Raw genomic sequence first — 9,772 nt, forward strand, 5'->3', positions numbered from 1 at the left:
ATGTGACATGAGCTTCTTACTCATCTAGTAAGAGTCTGTAAACACTATTGAATTGATACCTATGGCATAATAAGAAATACGTATTTGACCATTGTTCCCAGTTTCTGACAAAGGACTCCTAAAACTGTTGTAATTTCCTGTGTGATGGGGTGATAGCATCCTTTGTTTCTGACACAGAAATCCTAAATCCCTTGGAATTTCCAGGATGGTAGGAGCCCTTTTTGTTCTAGTGAGGTGACTCTTGGTGGGACCCTAAATAGTTTCAGGATAGGGACTGGTCACCAGAAAGACTAAGCTTTGCTTAGAAACCTGGAACTTTCATCCACTCGCCTCACAGTCTGAGAAGGGGAGAGGGGCTGGAGATTCAGTAAGTGATCTATCATGTGTATGTGATGAAACCTCCATAAAAGCCGCTCAATGACAACACTGTGAGAGCTTTAAGTTTTGTGAATGCATTCATGTGCCAGGAATGTGGTACACCCCAAATCCATGGAGACAGAAGGTCCTGCACTTGAGACCCTTCCAGACCTCACCCTGTGTACCTCTTTATCTGGCTGTTTATTTGTATCCTTTATAATATCCTTTAATCCTTTATAATAAGCTAATAACTGCAAGTAAAGTGCTTTCCTTAATTCTGTGAACTCTTCTAGCAAATCATTGCACCTGAGGGTAGTAATGGGCACCCCCATTTATAGCTGGTTGACTGGAAGTAGAGGAGGCCAAGGGCTTGTGATTGGCATCTGAAATGGATGGTAGTCTTGTGGGACTGGGCTGTTAACCTGTGAGACCTGATGCTAATTTCAGGTAGTTAGTGTTAGCACTGAATTAAATTGTAGGACACCTAGCCAGTGTCCAGAGAATTGGAGAATTGGTTGTTGATGTAAGGAAAAACCCCTACAACTCGTCAGAAATGTTCTGTAGGTAGTAGTAGTAATACTCCAGCCAGGAGGCTGTTGGCCTGAAATACCTGAGAGCCTGATGCCTCTCTGATAAAGGAAGGGCTAACAGGGACACCAGAAAATGGGATGGAGAGTGAGGGGCAGACTCGGGACAAAGTTTCTTGCCCCAACTGTATATCCTGACTCATCTAAGATCTTTTCAGCTTTCAGTCCCAGCATTAATCATTTGGCCCTGTGTTCCATTCTTAATTCCCCAAAGAGAGAATCTGGCCCTTGCCTTCATACCAGGCCTCATCAGGTTGCATCAGTTCGGAGCTATGGTTGAAGGATATCATGGAATTCTTGGCTGCATAAGATAAAAAAGATAAAAAAAAAAAGTAGCTCACATTTATTGAGGGATTACTATGTTCTGGGCATAGTGTTAAGTGCTCTTTAGGGCTTATTTCACTAATATAATCCCCCAAACAACTTCACTGAAGTTAATTTTAATATTTTCCTCATTGTGTAGATAAGGAAACTGAAGTACAGAGAGGCTAGATAACTATTAAGTTGTAGATCTAGGATTTGAATCCAGGCAGACTAGCTTCAGGGCCAAAGATTGTAAGCAGCTCTATGCTGCTTCTGAGCTAAGGCTGTGGGTAAAGTTACTCCTCCAAGCAAGGGCAGTGGGCGTGCAGGCAGTGTGCTCTATGTATGTAGCCTAGACGCATCCCATGGGAGGCAAGGCAAACAAATTTGATTCCAGAGTCTTCCAGCTGTTTTCTGAGTGCTCTTTTAGAAGCTGTGAATGGGTGTGGTGTGAAAAAGGCTTCAGTGTCACTTAAGGTTGATGATAAACAGAGGGACGTGGGATATTACGTTAAAGATAATGGCTTTGCCCTTTCTTGAATCTGGAGTTTCCCAAAATTATCTGAGCAGAGAACTCTTTTTTTTTTTTTTTTTTTTTTTTTGCAAGATGCCTCCTAATATAGTGCACATTGTTCCAGGACTACTTGTTTGGGAAATACTGTCCCTAGACTTACCTTCCACCCCAGCACCACTCAGCCCCTTGAACTAAACTGTACTGAGGATGGCAGCTAAGATTTCTGCAGAGAGCAGTGATCGGCAGCTGATCGGCTCCAATGGCAACCACAGGATGCTGATTAACCAGGGTCAGGCAGAGACTGATGTTTCCTCGGCTGCATGAGGGAGCCAGCCAACAAAGTTGGGTGGTTTATTTCTTACTTTCATTTCCCCTTGTCACTGCTCTTGTCTAGACCCTTTACTTGTCAAGTCTGGACTGTCAAAACAGCCTTCTGACTAGTCTCACTGCCAGCTGGCTCTCCCCTGCAGTCCATCCTACACACCTGGCTGGATCTGTCTTCCTAAAATACTGTTTTAAGCTTGCCACTCTCCTGTCCCAGTTGTATTAATTCAGCTTTTAAGACTGTCCTGGATGGTCATGGTCTACCTTCCCTGCTCGCCCCTCACACCCTGCATTCTAGATGAAAGTGGATCATTCTGTGACCCTTTGTGCTCTGTACATACTGCTTCCTCCAGCCAGTGCTTGAACAGCTCCCTCCCACTGACCCTGTCAGAATCTTACGTTCTTATTCATTCCTTTTTCCATTCAACAAGAATTTATTTTGTGCTTCCTGTATGCCAGGTCCTGTGCTAGAAAAGACATAGTCCTTAACCTCAAGAAGATAATAAAACAGATAAAAAACATGTAGGGTAATGTGTACTATGATAGAGTGATGCTCAGGGTTTAATGGGCAAGGGCACCTATCCCTGCCTGGGGCACAGGGCTCAAGTCAGGGCTTCCTGGAGAAAGCAATTTTAGAGCTTAAAGGGTTTAAAAGTTAGTCATTTGAGGGCATGTGGTGTGTAGGGAACTGGCCAAGGATGTGTTGGGTACCTGGATGTATGTTGCAGGGCAAACCGGACTTTCTCCCTAACCTTCTTGCCCTCAGGAAGAATCTAGGCTGATCGTGTTAACCTAGGGAAGACAGGTGAGGTGAAAGCATTTGTACTTATCACAGGAGTGGGTCTGAGGCTGGGAGGAGGAAAGGCAGAGGATGACTTACATGCTGCCTGCATCTTAGTTCAGTGACCTCCCCCAGCTCCTCTAAGAGATGCACTCCACCAGAGCAGCTTGGTTGCCAGGGGCAACCCTGGAAGGCAGCCTCTTTCCAAAGGCAGTCACTGAAGCCCCTTGCCCCAGGGCCTCATCAGCCTGGCTCTGATAGGCAACATGTAGGTGGCTCATCTCAGCCAGTCCCCTTTGTGAAGTTACAGGACAGGGCCAGTATGCTTAGGTGGGTCTGAGTGAAGGGTGTGGAAAATAGCCCTTCCAGCCACTCAGCAGAATCCTGAGAATAGAAAGGACTTGCAAAACAGTAGATTGCACTTTAATCCACACGAATTGAATACTTAATATGAGTAACATAACCTGTTTTTCCGAGATGTAGCCTAATTTACTTCAGGCCTCAGGCTTAGTAATTTAGCACTGACAACCTGCAGGTCTGATTCGTGTGTGTAGGTCTGCAGCGCTAATGAGATTGTAGAAATGGTGATTTTCTCTTCCTCGCAGTTTTCCTGCTCAGTTGAGGTTGTTCCCCAATAAGTTTCTCCTTTCCTGAGCCAGAACTTGGATCTGGGAATATGGGACCTATCTAGGGGAGAAGGCAGAGCCTATAGGCTCTTTTGAAAAGAGAGAGAAGAGAGAAAGCGTGAGAAAGAGTGAGCTCCTGGTGCAACTGACATGTAATTTGGTTTATTAAGGCTCCCTGCTTCTTTCTCTGGTTCCTGCTGTTCTGCCTGCTTGAGTTGCCTGCTGTTCACCCCACAATGAGGTAAGCATATGCTCTGTTGATTCAAAGCACCTGGGTTTCAATTTCTGCTCTGTGACTTGGGCAATTCAGCTTTTAAGACTGTCCTGGATGGCCCCGGCCTACCTTCCCTGCTCCCACCTCACACCCTACATCAATCATCTTGGGCCTCAGTTTCTTTACCCTGTAAAATGGAAACAGTAACATTGGCCCTACCCAGTCACAGGGTTAATGTAAATATTAAATGAAATAGTTTATGAGAAAGTGTTTTGTTAACTAATTAGCAATAAGAATAATAAGAAGTAGCAGCTACTGCCAGTTATTGAGTGGTTACTGTGCCAATTGCTGTCCTCTTCATTCACATTATCTCCTTTTAAGCAGTATACATGATTTTTATTCAGTTCCTCTCTGTCCTTTAAGACTCAGCTTATAATTCACCTTCCCCTGAGAGAGCTTCTTTGACAGCTCTTGCTCACATTGGTGCCTATCTCCTCTGAATTAGTTTGCACCACCGAGGTTAACTCACCTTTATCTCTCAACTTCTCTTTCCCTAGCTGGATTGTAAACTCCTTCAGGGTGCAGACTAGGTACTCTAGTTCACTCGCCTTCCCCAGGATACAGAACACATAGCAGGGGCCCTAAAAAACTTGAGATTGAAAAACTTGAGATTTCAGGCCACTTGCTATTGTGTAAATTGAGAATTCCGTACATTTTGCAAAGCCCTGGGTGGAGAGTTGTTTATTACTATCTTGCCACCTGGAAAAGACCCATGTACTCAATTCAGGTTGATAATTATCATCTTTACAATGCCTTTAACAAGCTCCCAATAAAAACAAACAAAAACCCCCAACAAATTCCTAGACTGAGAGATCTGATTGTAGGACCTGCCTTTAGAAACGCTAATCATATTACTCACTCCCCTTTCCTACCCTTGCCCTGCTCCATACCTTCCTCCATGCTCATAGAAATATGTACAGCATATACATACATATAGATTCTATTATTAAAAGATAAAGTGGCCCTTCTTTAAAACTCAAGAGGGTAGCAAAGAAGACTAGGGTTAGAAATCAGGAATGACTTCCCTCTCACCCCAGCATGGAAGACTCAGGAGTAAGGACTATATGGACGCTGTAGGGCCATTAAGAGAAGAATCTTCCTGCTTCCTAATTTCTCTCTAATTTACCTCAAATCCCTGCCCTCTGGCCCAGTGTGCCCCAAACACATGAGCCTCCTTTCTCATCTTAGGACCTGCCATGTCTGATCTAGCTTTAGGGCCTTTGTACTAGCTGTTCCCACAGCCTGGAGGCTGCTGCTCAGAGACCTTTGCCTGGCTGGTACCCTCATATCATTTGGCTCTTAGCCTAAATTACAAGTCTTTCCTGATCTCCCAGTTTAAAATAACTTCCTTGGGGGGAAAATATAGACTACCCACATGTATTTGCTTTTTATATGAATAAATTTCTCAGGAAGGATGCATAAGAAGTTAGCATTTGTTGCTTATATGGAGGGAAACTGGATAGCTGGGAAACAGGGCTGCTAGAGACACTTCTCTGTGTGTCCTTTTCTATTTTTTTTTCCTTTTAAATTTAGACTCACGGAATATATATCTATTCAAAAATAATTTTAAAATATGAAAAAAAAGAAAGATTCCTGCCGAGTGTTCTTTATTTACTTTATAAATTTTATTTACAAAACTGTGAGTGGGCCATAGTTTGCTGATCTAGTCCCTGTGCTATCATATCATTTTATTTGATATTCGTCCCAGCATTGATTATTGGCTCACCTGTTTCTTATCTGCCTTCTCCCACTAGAATGCAAGCTCCATGAAAGCAGGGTGCTTTTCTGTCTTATTATCACCATATTCCTGCAACTGAAACAGTTTCTGGCTCATTGTAGGTGCTCAATAAACACTTGTTGAATGACTGAGTATTTGAATGAATTATGCTTGTCTGGGCTGAAGGGAAGTACAGCCCTATTTGGAAGAAAATAAAATGAGATGAACTTTTGGTGGCAGCCCCTCCAGGAGGAATAATCTCTACTTGGGTCATCCTCAAGAAAGCCCACTTCATAGTTCTTGTTCTTGCCTGCTTCCTGAAAGCAGATGCGAAACTGGTACCTCTCCTGCTAGGACATGTTCCAGAAGGTAGAGATACCAGTGGCTTCACCTCTTTTCAGTTTAGGAAGGAGGAAGAACACACACACACACACACACACACAGACACACACACAGACACACACACACACACACACCACACCACACACCACACACACACCTGGGAAAGCTGCTCTGTTGGCAGCCTGAGCTTTGCAAACAGTTGCCCCTGAGGGAGTAAGGGAACAGAATCTCACTGCCAGAATGACAAGGGTAACAGCCAGGACTTGGGGAAGGGGAGGAGCTGGAGGGAGGGGAAGGAGGGAATTTGGCACATTACAACATAGGTGGCACATTGCCCTGAACAAACAGCCTGCATCACCATGTGCTGATTCATTTTTAAATGTTTCTGAATCAACACATTCTCTGCATGTCCGGGGCTGGGGTTTTTGCAGCCATGCAGCACACTGGCCAAGAAAGTGTGGGGTCATGAGGGAGGAACTGCTCTAAATGAATCACTCATGCTACTGGGCATGGCTGACACGGGGCAGGGCCCTGCTCTGGGGAGCTAGGCTTTTCTCACAACCCTGGAGGTCAAGCTGAGGTCAGGAGACCCGGGTTGCACTACTTTTTTTCTCCCTTGGAAAAAGGTCACCATGTACGTTCTTCCTCTTTTGCTTCCCCAACAGTATCTTTACCACCAGACAGGGTGTCACACTCATTCAGAGGCAGATGAGGGGGTGGGTTCCCAGTGGAGTGACCTTGAGAAGCAGTGGAAAGGGCAGATGCTTTGGAGTTATCCAGGCATGGGGTGAAGACTGGCTTCTCTTGCTAGCCATGTAATCTTGGTCAAGCCTTCTTAATTTTCTCTACAATGACACCTTGAGTTATTTAAATTAAAATAGTGTACGTAAAGTACAAAGAATAACGTAGATGTCTAATAAAGAGAAAGATTTAGGAAGGTGAAAAGGCAGTGTACTTGCCCAGCAGTGGCTAGGAAGGAGAGGGATTGAGTCCATCTGAGACTGGCTACTTGTAGCTGAGCTCCTAAAGCCTCCTGTCGCACAGTGGACAATGTCCCTTTGAGTTTCCTGATCAGGGTCTAGCCTGGCAGTGTTGGGTCCTCTGTATTTCAGCCTGGTGCTCAAATGTGTCAACTGTCTTTCATTGGCTGTTTCTCTAGCTTTGAAGGAGGTTTGAGAGGTCATTGAATTCTTTCTCTTCCCTTCATGTAGGTGGGCCTCTCCCTCAGACAAGACTGGGACATGAGCTGAGGCTGAGGGGAGTGAGGAAGCCACAGCCTGTGGGCTATAGCCTATACTTCCTTTGCCCCCTAACCAGGACTTGAGCCTGTGTTTTCCATGGTGTGCTGCTGGAGTTCTGGGAGGGAGCCCATGTGTGCTCTGAGTGGAGACTTCTAAGGAGAGGGTTGAGCAATATGCTGGCCCTGCCACTGTTGGTCCCCTCTACTTGGAGTGCTGAATGGTATCAGAGCCTATGCACTCAAGACTTGCTGTTCTCTTATACCACAAGTATGGCCGGGATCCAGCACCATTGTCTAGCCCATCAGAAGGGAGAAGCATCAACAGAGGGGGACCTGAGGCATGGGTTGCTTTGGGTAGATCTGTGCCAGTATAACATGGGATTTCCTGCCTGAGTGTTACTGAATACATGGCAGTGTCCACTAAGTTCCATTCCTGCTTGTGTGTGTTTGTGTGTGTACGTGTGTATTGGTGGATTTGAGAGGTGGTGCACAGCTCTGTGTGTATACAGATGTTCTGGGTGTGTGTGTGGTTCAGCACTGGGGGGGGCCTCTAGGATTTGTCTGTGGCTTAATCTCCCACCCTCCCTGCTCCTGGAGGGGGAGCTGTAACTCTGCCCTCAGGCTACCTAGCTGCATTCCCCTCTCCCACAACCCACCAGCCTCTCTCATTCTGTCACAACAAGGAGCTTTGGCAGAAAGGGAGGGAGCGTGGGTGCTGCAGAGAGAAAAACACCCCAAAGTTTCAGTAAAATGGCAAGAGAGATGCCAGCGCCCAGGGAGCAGGAGCCTTCTGTTTCTCACAGCCTGCAGTGCTGGGCTGGGGGTCTCATACAGATTTCCTTTCCTTCCTTCTTACTTCTTTCCCTTCCCTTCCCTTGTGGTATTCAGGAAAGGGAAACCTGCATTGAAGGGAGAAAAGGAACAAAGATGCTTGTCTGAGGGACCAAAGTCTTTTGTAACTACCAGAACAAGCAATTCTGGGTCCAGCTTGCTTTGGGCAAAGTGGAGTGTGTGTGTGTGTGTGTGTGTGTGAAGAGAATGTATGTGAATGTGTGAATTGTGTGTGTATGTGTGTGTGGGGGGGGGTACAATAAAGATAACGGGCAGATAAAATGGAAAGAAGCAAACACAGCGCTAGTTAGATATCTGCCTTGGATAACTCACATGAATAATTGAAAATTGACTGTATTTGTGTAATAAGTTGGCCATTACCCGATATGTTTCAACATTATAATAAAGATATGTAAAAGGAAAAACCTCAAGATCGACATTTTTCCTTGTACTTTTGAAATTAGGCATTTCAAGGGTGAGTGGCTCTAGTTCAGTGGTGGGGCTCACGCTTAGCATGCACAAGGTCCTGGATTCAATCCCCAGTACCTCCATTTAAAAAAAAAAAAAGCTTAAAAAAAAGACAGTTAAAAATAATAAGTGAAATTAGGGCATTTCATTTGAGCAATGGTTCCTTTTCGAAAGGGTAAAAACCTCATTTACTCAAAAAGCTCAGGAATACAGTTCTGTTATCATTTCACCTAAATAAGGGCTGGAGTACATTTTAGTACTATTTGCCCACAAATTATTTGAGTTTGTAAACAAGATCCCAAGGGGAATGTTTATCCCACTCAAGAAAACAAGTTTTCACCTCTTTGAAGTATCTATTTGCATTCCAACAATATGGTACTTATAAATCACTCCTTTCTAGCAATTAATTAAAGCAACTCCTAGAGGCAAAACTTTAAAAAAAAAATAAGGCTGTATTTCTTTATTTAAAAGCCTATAATGGGTTTGAAAAGTTTATCTGACTTATTGGTGTTTATTCATATATGATCATAATAACTTCTGATGTTTATTGGGTGCTCCTTATGCATCAAGCACTGCAGTAAATGCTTTACATACAGTTCTCATTTGGTCATTCCAACCAGGGAAATACTGTTACTTTACACCTAAGGCATAGAGAAGTTAAGTAGCTTAATTAAGGTCATGTAGGTAGTAAGTATCAGGGCAGAACTTAAATTTGGGTTTTGACTCCAAACTCCCATCCTTATCCCACATGCTCTATCACATCCCTTTATATTTTACTGTCCAAGGATGTCAAAACATGGCAGCAAGAGGAATGACTATGCAGGTGTCTACAGAGGGCTGTCCCCATAGAATTCTTGGCTCCTGGTCCAGACCCAGTCTGCAAGGCCAGTGCCTTGGTATTTGGTATCAGCCCAGCCCAGAGATGATAATTCCTGTTGTTGAGATGGGGGAGAATAACCTAGCTGGGGTATGGCCCATGAATCCCATTGGGATTTTTCAACTCTCATTAGGACGACAGGTTTTTGGAGGGTTATCTCCAGTAGATGTATAGCCTGGGAATTTGGCATGAGGAAATCAGTGAATGCAAAGCTTTTCATAAAGTATGTATTTAGCACTGTGACCATCAACCCAGCTGAGAATGACCTCAGAAGATTCTAGGAAAAGTCTAAGGACTTTGAAGAAAGGCAGTGACCCTGAACTCCCTCTGGAAGGGGTGAGGGAAAGGAGGCAGAGGCAGAAAAGGAAGGTGATGGGAAGAATTAGACGGGAGGGTGTGGAGGATAGTTTGATGGGGAGGAAGCATGCAACCCGATGAATAATGGAGAACAGCTTTATTACTTTGACTTTTTGAAATAAGAACTGGCTTATGAAGGTGGGGAGGAAGCAGCCTGGGAATAAATGAAACGAG

Source organism: Camelus ferus, chromosome 3 (genome assembly GCF_009834535.1).
Source record: "Camelus ferus isolate YT-003-E chromosome 3, BCGSAC_Cfer_1.0, whole genome shotgun sequence".
In the NCBI taxonomy this organism is placed as follows: Eukaryota; Metazoa; Chordata; class Mammalia; order Artiodactyla; family Camelidae; genus Camelus; species Camelus ferus.